At 29.4% G+C, this 16086-nt stretch overlaps 1 protein-coding gene across 2 annotated transcripts in view; it reads right to left on the bottom strand.

The window, feature by feature from the left end:
- Window positions 1-16086, bottom strand: part of LOC129751492 (uncharacterized) — a 656753-nt gene that overhangs the window by 605405 nt on the left and 35262 nt on the right. For both annotated transcript variants that reach the window (XM_055747028.1, XM_055747029.1), the window contains exon 2: window positions 9379-9986. The gene's annotated coding sequence lies outside the window, so the exon portion shown is untranslated. The remainder of the gene's footprint in view (window positions 1-9378; window positions 9987-16086) is intronic.

Below are 16086 nucleotides of genomic sequence, written 5' to 3' on the forward strand. Positions count from 1 at the left end.
AACATCACCATAACACTATTTGTTCTTACGAAAAGAGTACATTTGAGAAATGGCAGTTATATGAAGAGATTTGAAATTTTCCACAGAATATATAGTTAAGCAATTTCAAACAAAACTATGTGGAGGTTTGCAATATTTTAATTAAATGAGATAACAATTTCAATTGAAAATTATAATTTTAACGATTTCTGAATTTTATAAGATTCAAACTAACGGTTTCTTTTCTATTAAGTTGCGATATTTGAATAATAATGTGATTCAGAAGTTGTTAAAACCATTTTAAAAAATCATCTAATAAATGGTTTAAGTTGAACTTTGGTATTCTGTTTTACTTATAATTTTTTTTTTTGATAAATCTTAAGTATTGAAGAAAAAAAATTATAAAAATTCCGTTTGGTGGAGTCCTGCCGTCGAAATTTATATTTTGTATCCATCAAAGTTCAAAATCTACATTTGACTTGATTTAAATACATAAATTATAGGTTTAAGTGAAAAAATTTCCAACGTTAATTTGCAAAGTGAGAGTAAATTTTCTGGACTCGATATATTAGTTTGTATAAAAAATTTAAACATTCATTATATCACACTTAAAAAAACCGACAGCTTCTACTTAAAATTGGAAGAAAATGTTGAGGGGAATATTCTTCTTAGAGAAGAGATGAACCAGCTGAAAGCTGAAAATCTCTATAATAAAGACATTAAAAAAAATTCTTCCTAGAGTTCTTGAATTGAACGAATTTTTGAAAAATCTCACTTAAACCCCTTTACTTCAAATATTAACAGAGTCGGACACATTTTTAGGAACCTTTTAAGGTAAAAAAAAAACTCGAAATTATTCATTTAGGAATCTTTCGTTTTTTACAAGATATGCTTACATATCTTGCCAGTTTTGATTTAATCAAAGGGAAAAAAAAAGTCCAAAACACTGGCGGACATAAATAATTTCCAAATAGGTCCTTCTGTTAAAGATTGATGCAGGGTTTGTTGTGTTTCATCAACAAATGATTCTTGGTCACATCAAAATATTCTCAAACAACCTGAGATGTTTAAAATCAACATTTTGTTCAAATGAGTAAAAAAATCAACGTTTAAAAAAATATTTGAAAAATCTTGACTGAAATTCTGCACTATTGTCTTTTTGAATAAATGTTTGTTTCGTGCTTCCCTCCCAACCTTATTTTATTAATGTTTTCAAAAGCCTTTTTGTTGTTTGAGTGAAGTCTGGTTTTCCTTCATCGCATTGACCTTTACGCTTAGCTCACTTCATTCTGTCAGTGGCCTTATGTTCAGAATAGCCATCGATTCTGTAAACTGTCAACTGAGTACACTGAGGTTTTTTTTACGCGGTATTTCGTCCCGCGTAAAAAAAACCGCGTTAATTCGAAAATCCGCGTAAAAAAAAACCGCGTTAATTCGAAAATCCGCGTAAAAAAAACCTCGTTAATTCGAAAATCCACGTAAAAAAATCCCAAAACTCGAAAATCCACGTAAAAAATCCATTTTAATTAAAAAAATCGCGCAAAAAAGCACGTTACTAAAAAAACGCGTAAGAACCATTATTTAAAAATTTGCGTATAATGATAGTTTTTTTTTATAATAAAAAACAAAATCAATTAGATTAATAGAATAGTAGAGTATAGTGAGGCTTATTTGACAGTGTGGAATTCAGATCGTCTCATGTCTCATGTCTCAAGTCTCACATTCCATGTCTCAGGTCTCATGTCTAAGGTCTCTATTCTCATGTCTCATGTCTCAGGTCTCATGTCTCATGTCTCATGTCTCAGGTCTCATGTCTTATGTCTCAGGTCTCATGTCTTAGGTCTCATGTCTCATGTCTCAGGTCTCATGTCTCAGGTCTCATGTCTCAGGTCTCATGTCTCAGGTCTCATGTCTTAGGTCTTATGTCTCATGTCTCAGGTCTCATGTCTCATGTATCATGTCTCAAGTCTCGAGTCTCGAGTCTCATGTCTCATGTCTCCTGTCTCAGATCTCGAGTCTCATATTTCAGGTCTCAAATCTCAGGTCTCATGTCTCTGGTCTCAGGTCTCAGGTCTCAAGTCTCAGGTCTCAAGTCTCAGGTCTCAGGTCTCAGATCTCATGTATCACGTTCTTAGTCTCAGAGCTAAGATTTTCCCAACTACAAAAAGATCCTAAGTGTTTTCCTTTGAAAAAGTCTTAGAATATTTTCTCTCAAAAACCGCGTTAATTCGAAAATCCGCGTAAAAAGGATATGCTTTACTGCACTTTACAGGAAGGTTCGAATGTTGAAAAAAGTGCCAACCATGTCTTAGGTGCCAAGAACGGGTACATTTTTTCCCAACATGTTTCAGAAATAAGCTATTGATCAGCTATAAAATGCTTGAATTTTTTTTCATAGCATACATTAGGAAGTTGAAGGAAAGATCACAAAAGTTATTTTTATTTTATTTCAAAAGGTTTATTTTTTATTTTTTTAAAGTCCACCAGATTTGGAGTCATTACCAGTTTGATTGTTTAAATTTAAGAAATAAACGGTTAGGAAGCTGCCTGACTGGATAGTTTTCAAGCATAAAGAAGTTATTTTCGTATCTAGTTAGAACATCAAAAAAAATGATAGTTACGTTGAAAAATGAATTTTTATAACGTGTGCCAAAAGTTAAGAATCAAAAATTGTGTGGGCAAGTTGAGAAACAAGTGGGGTAGTATAAGCACCATCAATCGGGACACGATGGGCATTCTCGATAAAGTCAACCCATTTATAGAACTGCAGCATGACTTATTTCATCTGACGATCTGGCCGAGTTGTTAGGCATCGGATAGGTAACTCAGAGGATTCGAGTTCGATTCCCGGTCGAGGCGATTTTTTTTCATTTACCAGTTATGTTAATGCAAAATGCAAATGCATCATGAAACAGTGAGTGTATTATAGATCAAGGGGATTTATCGATCTTTAGAGCTTATTTTTGATGCTAGAAAATTATAATTTTTTCGTCTCTTGAGAACCAATTTGTTTATTTATTTTTTTTTTTTTTAAGTGTTAAAGAGGATTCCTTTTTTGTTGAGAAACTTCCTGAAAAAAGAGGGGTGCTAACTTTGACCCGGGTGCTCGTTATGGTCTTATCTGCTCTTTAATCAAAATGATCAAGAACGGTATTTTATTCATTTTGATGAATTTTTACGAGAAATAATTTTAAGTGTTTTTCTGTTGTATTTCTGTTGAATAGTTCCGTGCGTTTGATCAAATTTACACGAATATTGCGAGGATTTTGGATTGAAATTTTTTAAATGAAATGCTCGAATTGTACCAGGTTTTGGATAAAAAAATACTCCGGATTTTCTTGGTTCCGATACGTACGGTTAAAATTCTGGCAACGTTAGTTTCAAGTCATGTACATGACCTTCATCTTGTTTGCAACAAAGAACCAAAATGTAACAGTTATTCATCAATCAAATTATCCATTTAAAGTGCCAGCTGTATCCAGTTTATACGATCGATTTTAGCGACCACTATCGAAAAAATAAAATTTGCAACCGAGTGAATGCCGCGGAAAATCGCTCGCGATCCGGTCCGTTCGCGAAATACCTTGAAGGGTATCACGCGCTCGCAAATTGTTCAAGACCAGCCGCCCGGACCTGAAAGCATCTAGGCAAAACAAAAAAAAACAATCTTTAATAAAGGCTGTCACGTAACTTCGTCGTTCATCGATTTATCGATCGAACTTCGAACGAATTTTAACTGAACACAAACAAATACCAACTTCAGGTACCTACTCCGTAGCTTGTAGGCCTTGTTTTGGAGTTAACGAGTACCAGAACTTATTTTTAAGCAAAAGCTAAGCTCTAGCTACCAGGCTTGAACTCACTTGTCCATTGGGCTAGTATTTGTGGTCGCGTTTTGTTAGTAAGTTTTATGAAGGTAGACCATTTTCCTTCGATGATTGTGGCCCCTTGGGGGTAGCCTTTCGGATTCAGCCAACAGGTTAGTTCAGGTTTCGGTCTCTTACTACTCGATACTAAACTCAATCGAGACCCCAATGTAAATGTATTAGTTGTGCGTTTCTCATTATTTAGCAAGGCACCCTCGCGCGATCGAGCTTCTAGAGAAGCTCGAAAATAGCTCGTGCAAGAAAGTGAAAGGGATCTAGCTCGAACTCGAACTCGAAATACCAGCAAGTTGTAGGTATAGGTTAAGGTATACATTTCGATCGACAACGAGAGTGTTTTAGTTAAGCAATCATTTGCCATTTTTAAAAGTCCAAGCATGTAAAGTCTTGTTGAGTCTAGGTGTATGAGAGGGCAGCCTTGCCACTTGTAGGATATTTAGACCCTCTCGAAAGGCAGTCCCTCTACTTGTGGTCGTCCATATCGATCAGAGTGGGTGATACGAGAATGTTCAAGTCAAGTAGGTAGCGCAAGGTGTCTTTTAACGATCTTTGTAAGTCACCTCAGCTCAGAGATCTTTCCGTTCGTTGCTGGGGAGTTGTTCCTTGCTTCATTCAAAATGCTCTCGTGTCTTGCCATTGATGCTGGTGATTATCTAGTTCAAAAGTAAAGGGCGCGGTGTCTTCCAATGAAAACTTGGACTGTTGTTGCTGTTGGCCCATCGAGGTCAACCTGTTGTTGGGATCTCGTTTGGAAAACTAGCGCAGACGTACATGGTGACACCGAAAAGGGCGGAACGATACTTCCTCGATTGCTTAAGTATTTTATGATTGGAAAAATAAAAATTTAAATTTTTTCTTACCTATACCATCTGAAAGTAACATGTTTCTTCGTTTATAAGCATAATTTTCAATGATAGAAAGCATACTTCCAGACTAATGATCATAATTTTGACCAAAGGTTTTGAACTAAAGTTAAAACTATAAAATTGGAAATCGTTAAAAAAACAAACATTTATCTAACATTTGTAAATTTTCAATAAGTAATCTGTAATTTTCTGTACCTTTCTTAAATTTTCTGAAGTTCTCTGTTTTTTTTTTATTCTTTTTATTTCAATGTGAAATTCTATAATTTTCTGAATATTTTTATAATTTTCTGTGATTTTCTGTATTTGTTATAAAATTTTCTGTATTTTCCTGTTATTTTATTTAATTTTATTTTCTGTAAAAATCTTTCACTTTCTGTAATTTTCTGTAATTTTCTATAATTTTCTGTAATTTTCTGTAGTTTTCTATATTTTTCTGTAATTTTCTGTAAAATTCCGTAATATTATGTAATATTATGTAATATTCTGTAATATTCTGTAATATTCTGTAATTTTCCGTAATTTTTTGTCATTTTTGTCATTTTTGTCATTTTTGTAATTTTTGTAATTTTTGTCATTTTTGTCATTTTTGTCATTTTTGTCATTTTTGTCATTTTTGTCATTTTTGTCATTTTTGTCATTTTTGTCATTTTTGTGATTTTTGTGATTTTTGTCATTTTTGTCATTTTTGTCATTTTTGTCATTTTTGTCATTTTTGTCATTTTTATCATTTTTGTCATTTTTGTCATTTTTGTCATTTTTGTCATTTTTGTCATTTTTGTCATTTTTGTCATTTTTGTCATTTTTGTCATTTTTGTCATTTTTGTCATTTTTGTCATTTTTGTCATTTTTGTCATTTTTGTCATTTTTGTCATTTTTGTCATTTTTGTCATTTTTGTCATTTTTGTCATTTTTGTCATTTTTGTCATTTTTGTCATTTTTGTCATTTTTGTCATTTTTGTCATTTTTGTCATTTTTGTCATTTTTGTCATTTTTGTCATTTTTGTCATTTTTGTCATTTTTGTCATTTTTGTCATTTTTGTCATTTTTGTCATTTTTGTCATTTTTGTCATTTTTGTCATTTTTGTCATTTTTGTCATTTTTGTCATTTTTGTCATTTTTGTCATTTTTGTCATTTTTGTCATTTTTGTCATTTTTGTCATTTTTGTCATTTTTGTCATTTTTGTCATTTTTGTCATTTTTGTCATTTTTGTCATTTTTGTCAATTTTGTCATTTTTGTCATTTTTGTCATTTTTGTCATTTTTGTGATTTTTGTGATTTTTGTCATTTTTGTCATTTTTGTCATTTTTGTCATTTTTGTCATTTTTGTCATTTTTGTCATTTTTGTCATTTTTGTCATTTTTGTCATTTTTGTCATTTTTGTCATTTTTGTCATTTTTGTCATTTTTGTCATTTTTGTCATTTTTGTCATTTTTGTCATTTTTGTCATTTTTGTCATTTTTGTCATTTTTGTCATTTTTGTCATTTTTGTCATTTTTGTCATTTTTGTCATTTTTGTCATTTTTGTCATTTTTGTCATTTTTGTCATTTTTGTCATTTTTGTCATTTTTGTCATTTTTGTCATTTTTGTCATTTTTGTCATTTTTGTCATTTTTGTCATTTTTGTCATTTTTGTCATTTTTGTCATTTTTGTGATTTTTGTGATTTTTGTCATTTTTGTCATTTTTGTCATTTTTGTCATTTTTGTCATTTTTGTCATTTTTGTCATTTTTGTCATTTTTGTCATTTTTGTCATTTTTGTCATTTTTGTCATTTTTGTCATTTTTGTCATTTTTGTCATTTTTGTCATTTTTGTCATTTTTGTCATTTTTGTCATTTTTGTCATTTTTGTCATTTTTGTCATTTTTGTCATTTTTGTCATTTTTGTCATTTTTGTCATTTTTGTCATTTTTGTCATTTTTGTCATTTTTGTCATTTTTGTCATTTTTGTCATTTTTGTCATTTTTGCCATTTTTGCCATTTTTGTCTTTTTTTCTTTTGTCATTTTTGTCATTTTTGTCATTTTTGTCATTTTTGTCATTTTTGTCATTTTTGTCATTTTTGTCATTTTTGTCATTTTTGTCATTTTTGTCATTTTTGTCATTTTTGTCATTTTTGTCATTTTTGTCATTTTTGTCATTTTTGTCATTTTTGTCATTTTTGTCATTTTTGTCATTTTTGTCATTTTTGTCATTTTTGTCATTTTTGTCATTTTTGTCATTTTTGTCATTTTTGTCATTTTTGTCATTTTTGTCATTTTTGTCATTTTTGTCATTTTTGTCATTTTTGTCATTTTTGTCATTTTTGTCATTTTTGTCATTTTTGTCATTTTTGTCATTTTTGTCATTTTTGTCATTTTTGTCATTTTTGTCATTTTTGTCATTTTTGTCATTTTTGTCATTTTTGTCATTTTTGTCATTTTTGTCATTTTTGTCATTTTTGTCATTTTTGTCATTTTTGTCATTTTTGTCATTTTTGTCATTTTTGTCATTTTTGTCATTTTTGTCATTTTTGTCATTTTTGTCATTTTTGTCATTTTTGTCATTTTTGTCATTTTTGTCATTTTTGTCATTTTTGTCATTTTTGTCATTTTTGTCATTTTTGTCATTTTTGTCATTTTTGTCATTTTTGTCATTTTTGTCATTTTTGTCATTTTTGTCATTTTTGTCATTTTTGTCATTTTTGTCATTTTTGTTATTTTTGTCATATTTGTCATTTTTGTCATTTTTGTCATTTTTGTCATTTTTGTCATTTTTGTCATTTTTGCCATTTTTGTCATTTTTGTCATTTTTGTCATTTTTGTCATTTTTGTCATTTTTGTCATTTTTGTCATTTTTGTCATTTTTGTCATTTTTGTCATTTTTGTCATTTTTGTCATTTTTGTCATTTTTGTCATTTTTGTCATTTTTGTCATTTTTGTCATTTTTGTCATTTTTGTCATTTTTGTCATTTTTGTCATTTTTGTCATTTTTGTCATTTTTGTCATTTTTGTCATTTTTGTCATTTTTGTCATTTTTGTCATTTTTGTCATTTTTGTCATTTTTGTCATTTTTGTCATTTTTGTCATTTTTGTCATTTTTGTCATTTTTGTCATTTTTGTCATTTTTGTCATTTTTGTCATTTTTGTCATTTTTGTCATTTTTGTCATTTTTGTCATTTTTGTGATTTTTGTGATTTTTGTCATTTTTGTCATTTTTGTCATTTTTGTCATTTCTGTCATTTTTGTCATTTTTGTCATTTTTGTCATTTTTGTCATTTTTGTCATTTTTGTCATTTTTGTCATTTTTGTCATTTTTGTCATTTTTGTCATTTTTGTCATTTTTGTCATTTTTGTCATTTTTGTCATTTTTGTCATTTTTGTCATTTTTGTCATTTTTGTCATTTTTGTCATTTTTGTCATTTTTGTCATTTTTGTCATTTTTGTCATTTTTGTCATTTTTGTCATTTTTGTCATTATTGTCATTTTTGTCATTTTTGTCATTTTTGTCATTTTTTGTCATTTTTGTCATTTTTGTCATTTTTGTCATTTTTGTCATTTTTGTCATTTTTGTCATTTTTGTCATTTTTGTCATTTTTGTCATTTTTGTCATTTTTGTCATTTTTGTCATTTTTGTCATTTTTGTCATTTTTGTCATTTTTGTCATTTTTGTCATTTTTGTCATTTTTGTCATTTTTGTCATTTTTGTCATTTTTGTCATTTTTGTCATTTTTGTCATTTTTGTCATTTTTGTCATTTTTGTCATTTTTGTCATTTTTGTCATTTTTGTCATTTTTGTCATTTTTGTCATTTTTGTCATTTTTGTCATTTTTGTCATTTTTGTCATTTTTGTCATTTTTGCCATTTTTGTCATTTTTGTCATTTTTCGGATTTATTTACTTTATTTAAAATTAATAAAAAAAAAGCATATTTGTTGTAATTTTTTTAATAATGGTTTCTAATCGAAGTATATTGAGCAAATTTTATAAAAATAATCAAGAAAGGTTTTTAAATTAATAATCTGCTGGTGAGTTTTCGTGAAAAAAAAGTAGTATAGACTAGTTTTGTTTCTTGGTTTTTGTTGATTATTTCCTGGGTTTTGAGTAAATTTGCCCGGATATTGCTCGGATTTTTGGTCGATAATTTTGAAATCAAATGCTCTGATTTTGTCATTTCTTAAAATATATCTAAATAATAGCTCGGATTTGTCCGGCTCGGATACGTGTAGAAATAGTTCTGGCAACCTTTTCTAAGCCACATAAGAGAATAATTAAACTTATACCCTTCTGAACTTTTAAATTATATAGAAAATTGTCAATTTTAAATTATCCCGAAGAATTGCTACTTAAATTCGCCGCAAGTTAGTGCATGGCAGCTTTTTCTACAACCAACACCTCAATAAGCTGCGAGGTTGATCAATAAATGTTATGAAATCTGGTTCAATTGATTGATTAATCAAACTTTAAAATTGTTGATTCTAGACGAAATGTTTTATTTTATGAAAATATTTGTCTTTTTTTCTAAAGTCAGTTTGAGTAGTGAGAGTTTTATGGATCACTCAATCAATCATTATGATAAGGAAACGCAAATGCACAGCTATTTTACTGAACATTTTAAAGTAAAAAAAGCTCTCTACATTCATTTAACGTTAACTTTCGCCCATCTTGAACTTACCGATAACAGCTCACAATAAACTTTAGCCGGAAAAGCTAGCTCTGCAGCGCGGAAACAAATCGAGGTCAAGCAACTTCCAAGATGCTGACCTCAGGGTCGAAACACCAAGTTTTGAAGTCCTGCAGCTGCAACACTGGATAGTTAATTCTTTTTTCTACAGCCCAAACGGCTTATTGCTGCAGCATCCGAATGCAACACATTAAATTAGTTCGATGAATTTTCTTCCGGTTTTTTTTTCGGATCAAGATTTTCACTACTCTGTCTTAAAACAAATCGTTATTTCACCAACCATTGATGATTCCCCGCTTCCACCTCGATTGATTTTGGGTTTGCTAAATTTCTCTTTCAGCGTACTTTGCTTCGTCTGCTTTGTTTCACTCACTCATTCATTACTCACTAACTCGTTTACTTGTTGCTGATTTGTGTTTTCTAGCGTTAGTCGTGGTTGGTGATTTTTTCACCATTCAATCTCCGGCACTTATTATGCTGCCTCAATTCACCTCACGATCGGAAGCGCTAGGTTTGATTTTTTTTTCACTCAATGCGCCTTGCAGTTTTGCTTTTAATTACTTTATCGCTGCTAAGGTTGTTGCAGCTAAAATTGGCGGCTGTCGGAAGAAGAAACTTATTGGTTAACACTCTTGGCTTGGATTGGCTTGGATTAAATCACTTTTTGGTCCCAGTCAATGACCGCGGTTTTGTGCCGATTGGCAAATGCGACCAAAGTTTCACCAGCGGATGTTACAGTTTAAATCTATCTTTGGAGTCTTTTTTGATTGAATGAAGCGAAGAAAACCGAAGATTCGAGATCAAGTTCCTATTTCGATGGGCAGTTGCTTTTCGATAAGTTGTTAGGAAATTAAAAAAGTGAAAATTGTCAAAAATATGAAAAACAACTTTTGAAAAAATCTTACAAGTTTTTTAATTTTTTTATTATATTATTTAAAAGGGTTGAAAAGTTGTTTCGTTAACCTAGCTTTTAAATGATTTTCTCAACAACATTTTTAGAACTTTTCTTCAATTCTGTATGAAACTAATAAATTTTCTTTGAATGTAAAAACAAACTGAATTTTTAATTATTCTGAATTTATTAGAACTAATCAACGATATGAAAACTCAGTTCAAAATTATACCATTATACCAATTATTCAAGGTTCGAACTTCTACCAAAACTATAAAAAAACATGAAAAATCTTCAAAAAGTCTTCAACGCTTTTGAATAGCTTCAAATAATGATAATATCCTTGAGATGTCTTATAAACGGATAATGTTTTAATTTTTTTTTGCTTACACATTTTCCAAAAAAAAAAAAACGTCATGACAAAAATGAGAATGAAGCTAAATTGAAAAATCTCAATCTGAAAACATACATGTTCAAGTTTATGTATTTTCAAATATATATTTAAAAAATCACAACTATATACTGTTCCGATAATTATAAATACACTACCAAAAAACTTTCATTTAAAAAATCGTGTAGTGTTAAACCAAATTTTGGCTGCGTACTGTTGTTTACATTCAAGTGAAGTAAGCGTTGTCATTTTCTGTTTTATTTTTCGCGAGAAAATCTGAAGAAGCGTGGCCTTACTCCCGAGCAAAGAAAACGGATTGTACACAAATGTGGCACTGTGAGTGATTTTTCAATCAAAAAACTAGCTAAGGAAATGCGTGAAACCGAGGGCTCAGAAACTCTACGACAAAATTCTGACCAAGAAATCGGGTTGTGTTATAATGGATGATGAAACCTTTATTCAATTCAACTTTAAAACTCAGCCTGGACTACAATTGAACATTGTAAAATTTGAAAAAACTAAAACAAAAAAAAATATAGAAAAAAAAACTTTCAAAGTTTTCAGAAATTATAATAAATGCTTAAACCGTGGTCAAAAACTGTCGGCATTTGTTCAAAACCTCCAGAAAATTTCAATATTTTCGGAAAACATTCAGCTTGGTTTGAAAAAATTCAGAAATCTTTATAAAAATCCGTGTGAACACAGTTGGAAATCAAATGAACTATTTATATCTGCAAGACGGCTAAACAAAAAAAAATCTAATAATCAAAATCATTTGTCATGCATCAAATTTTAAGTAGTGATTAAATGGTGTCATAAGGTCATAAAGATCATAGAATGCTCTATGTGAAAAATATGGTTAGAACAATTAAACCTTTTTAAAATGACTCAACGAACAGAGGGGAAAATTTGGTCAAAAAATCCCAAAAAATGGTTTTTTGACCTGAAATACTATTTTTCTTACGTGAAATTTTCTCAGGAGCTCCAATCTGCCGTCGGAATTAGCTGGAGGAATCACAGACAGAAGTAATTTGAATAGAATTATCCAGGAATCAGCATTTTTTCTTACATATCATTATAACGTAAAATTTTAACAAAATTAATATAACGTTGTAGCTAAAACTAAAGGATACATATAAGAACGTTAAAAATTTCAGATTGATTGTCCAATGAATGCCAAATATGTTCAATATTGTTTAAGATAAGCTTGCCAGATTGCCTGGTTTTATCCGGGTTATCCGGGTTTGATATTTGATGCCAAATTTCGATAAAGTCCGGTCCGGCCCGGTTGCCCGGATTTCGTGAAAAAGTCCGGATATTGCCCGGATTTTTTTCACAATTTTCACAGAGAAACCAAAAAAAATCAAAGTTTTTGAGTAAGTTTCGGCAAAATCGATTAACGGTATGGAAATTTTCAACGGTTATTTCAAATAATTTCGCTGTTTTACTTTTAAAAACCTTTAAATATTTAAGTGTTCCAACAAGTTTTTGGAAGTCTGCAATTACATTAATAAAATTAAATTTTATGTATAATTACATCTAAATTTTGCCTGGTTTCTGCCCGGTTTTTGGATTTGAAAAAAACGAAATCCATGCCCGGATTTTGCCAGGTTTTTTTGAAAAAATGCCCGGAATTGCTAGGCCCGGATGGGAGTGGAAAAAATTCTGGCAACCTTAGTTTAAGAATTTTTCTTTTGCAGTTTTTATGGAAGAGGGCTCATTGAAAAGGTCTACAACTCATGTTATATTCCATAAATCTACATGAAACTTTCTCATCACATTAAAATGTTTCCAAAATACAGTTTAAATGTTTTCTATTACAACAAATTTTTACTTTTATTTGTTTTAATTTTTTGTAAACATTTATTCGAATTTTTTTTAATTTTTTAATTTTTCAATTATTAAATTTATTATAAATTTTGATACTTTTTTCCGATTTTTTTTATTTTTTTTATTTATCATATTTTTTTTTAAATTCCTTTTGTTTTTTTTATTTTTTATTTTAATTTATTTTATTTTATTTTCTAATATTATTTTCTTCTCAAATCTATTTTCACGAAAATATGATTGGATTTACCGAGTAATATAGGGCAAATTACATAACTCAGATATCTTCGGTCAAATCTGACGGCAGGTTTAAATTCCTGGAAACTAAGATAAGATAAGCATTGGGTCAGGTCAACCAGCAACTTAAATTTTTTTGGGATATGAGGTCTAAATTTTCCTAAATCAGTTTAAAGTTTTTTCCATATTTTTTCAATTTTTTTTTTGAAATTTTATATTTCACTTTAACTTTTTTAAAGTTTTGGTATTTTGAATTAAATTTTTTAAATTAATTTTTTTGTTTTTGCAATTTTTTTCTGTCTTTCATTTATTTTTGAAATTATTCTTAAATTTTTTTTCAATTTATTTTGTTTTTTTTAATTTCATTTTTTTTACTTTTTTTTGTTTGAATTCATTTACATGAAATTATGATTGATTTATTAGGTAAACAAAGGCAAATAACATCATTTGGAAATGTGTTTTTAATTTTTTCTTTCTTTTATTTTTATTTCATTTATTTTTGATTTTTTTTAAATTTTTTATCTAATTTTGGTTTTTTTATTTAATTTTTTTTATTTAAAAATAATTTTTTTTGCTTGAATTCATTTCCACGAAATTATGATTGATTTATTGGGTAAATTAAGGCAAATAACATCATTTGGATGTCTCCGGTCTAATCTTCTGAGAAACTCCCACATAAGATAAGTTTTCTATCAGGTCATTTTTTTGAGACTTTACCTCCCAACAAAAAACCGAAATGAAACCCGTAAATAAAATTAAAAAAAAAACTGTTTTGCTAACCTCAATGCTCTTAATTTTTTTTGTAGTTAAATTTCTGTTTTAATCTAGAAACAAATGATAACATGAATATATACGGGAAGTTAAAAAAAATACCAACGTTCCAGGAAACCTTTGAAAAAATGCTAAACTTTGAATCAAAATGAAGATTTTTTTATTATCATGAAGTTGCTGGTAAACAATAATAAATTATTATTTGTCTTAGGTTATCTAAAATGCATGCAAATGTGAAAATGAAAAATGGAATTTTTTGTACAAATGTTTTAAAAATTTTTAAAGCTTACATTGAACTGAGATTAATAATAGTTTTGAACTATCCTCATAAATGCTCTTTACTCTAGATTTTCCTGATCAAATTTATGTAAAAGATTGTTTTTTTAATGTAAATATAACATCCTGAACATTTAAACACTCAACAATCAATTCCTGGTCTTGGTACAATTAGTGATGAGAAGTTTTAAAAGATTTTTCAAATGTTATCACAATCACTTTGTATTTCACATTTCAACTCTTTTCCCTCATTTTATATCACTTTGATGTCGCCTACAAAGCCAAAAAAAATTTCATGCTAGATCATGATATTGACATATGGAGTTGGATTTCACAGTGATTAGTACGATTTTTTCTTTGAAAAAAATAAAACCTATTAATCACTAACCATTAACCAAGAAATTTTCAAAAAAAAAAATGTTCTAGACCCCTCAGAGAAGTTCCGGGAAAGTCCGAGAAAGTCCCAGGATGGTCAAAAAATAAGCGACGATAATTTTCAAAAAACAAAGTTTACTACCAGAGACAATATTCAAAAATGTCCAAAGAATTACGATAAGCTTTCAAAACAGTATTTTATAATTGCAAAACTTGACATATATTCCTGCTAAGGTTTTTTTTACGCGGTATGAATTCCGTCGTTAACGTATAGGACTTGCAATATTTTTGCTCAAAAAAAGTGTTGATTCGCGTGAGCCGTGTAGAAGAAACATATTCATAGCAAAAATCCGCGTAAAAAGAAGCCATGTTAGAAAAACTGAGCAAAATCAAACCGCGTAAAAAAGACCTTAGTGTATAATCCTTGATTTATTAGCTTAGCTTAGCTTGATTGACTACTCACATCCACCAAAAACCATTGAGTACGAAATGCTGTATCATGAATTTCTAACAAAGTAATGCTTATGAGATAATAATCAAGTGGTATTTTTCTTACTAAATAGTATTCGGATTTCTTACTTGAGTTATATTATGTTTACTTTTTTTGCATTTCGAACTCCATGTTTTCAGGCGTGGCTCAGTAGAACGAGTTCCACATCGCCAATGGTTGCTACTCCGTGATTGACCGAGGCCATCAGCTTTGTGCAACGGTCAAAAGAATGATGCTTGGGAGTAGCAGATCATTCTCATTGCACAAAACTGATGCTCTCTCTTTGATCATCAATAACGGCGCCGGCCACGTCCTAGTAGTCAATAGATAGATAGGAAAAAAGAGAAAAGGATGAAAGAAATAAATTCGTGCTTTAGGACCGAGGTCACCTCTGCATCCTAGCAAAATAATTTTGGTTTGGAGATTTGGGAGGCAGGATACGATCAGGAGACACTTTTGACAAGTGTGATCGATTATTTGAATTCTATCCTATGCTTCTATTATTTGTGAATGGACTTATGGAACCCAATAAATATTCTTATTTCCTATTATTCAGAAATTTATAACTTAGTGTATAATCCTTGATTTATTCATCCCAAAGCAAAACTTTACCCACTCAAAGAACCCTAATGAAAGATTTAGTTTTAATTTTTTTTAAAATTTGATTTCAAAATTTGAACATTTTGCTCATGAAAAACATGCACAATTCACTTTTTCCAATATTTTGGAAACCAAAACATGAGCAATTTTGAAGTGCTTAGGAAAATTCCTATTGGTACATACATGTTTTTGTTTCTCTTATCTCCCTATTTTTATTTTTGATTGTCTGGTCCATGAATGATGATTAATGTGACGGTAAACTAAAACAATCAATCTTATCTTATCTTCATATCTGATCTCATCAACTATGAAACGGAAAATTATTCTTAAATTTATGATCCCTCTCTTATTTTCAATTTGTCAAAATTGTCAAAATTGTCAAAATTGTCAAAATTGTCAAAATTGTCAAAATTGTCAAAATTGTCAAAATTGTCAAAATTGTCAAAATTGTCAAAATTGTCAAAATTGTCAAAATTGTCAAAATTGTCAAAATTGTCAAAATTGTCAAAATTGTCAAAATTGTCAAAATTGTCAAAATTGTCAAAATTGTCAAAATTGTCAAAATTGTCAAAATTGTCAAAATTGTCAAAATTGTCAAAAATGTCAAAAATGTCAAAAATCGTCAAAATTGTCAAAATTGTCAAAATTGTCAAAATTGTCAAAATTGTCAAAATTGTCAAAACTGTCAAAATTGTCAAAATTGTCAAAATTGTCAAAATTGTCAAAATTGTCAAAATCGTCAAAATTGTCAAAATTGTCAAAATTGTCAAAATTGTCAAAATTGTCAAAATTGTCAGAATTGTCAAAATTGTCAAAATTGTCAAAATTGTCAAAATTGTC

Source organism: Uranotaenia lowii, chromosome 3, assembly GCF_029784155.1.
Source record: "Uranotaenia lowii strain MFRU-FL chromosome 3, ASM2978415v1, whole genome shotgun sequence".
In the NCBI taxonomy this organism is placed as follows: domain Eukaryota; kingdom Metazoa; phylum Arthropoda; class Insecta; order Diptera; family Culicidae; genus Uranotaenia; species Uranotaenia lowii.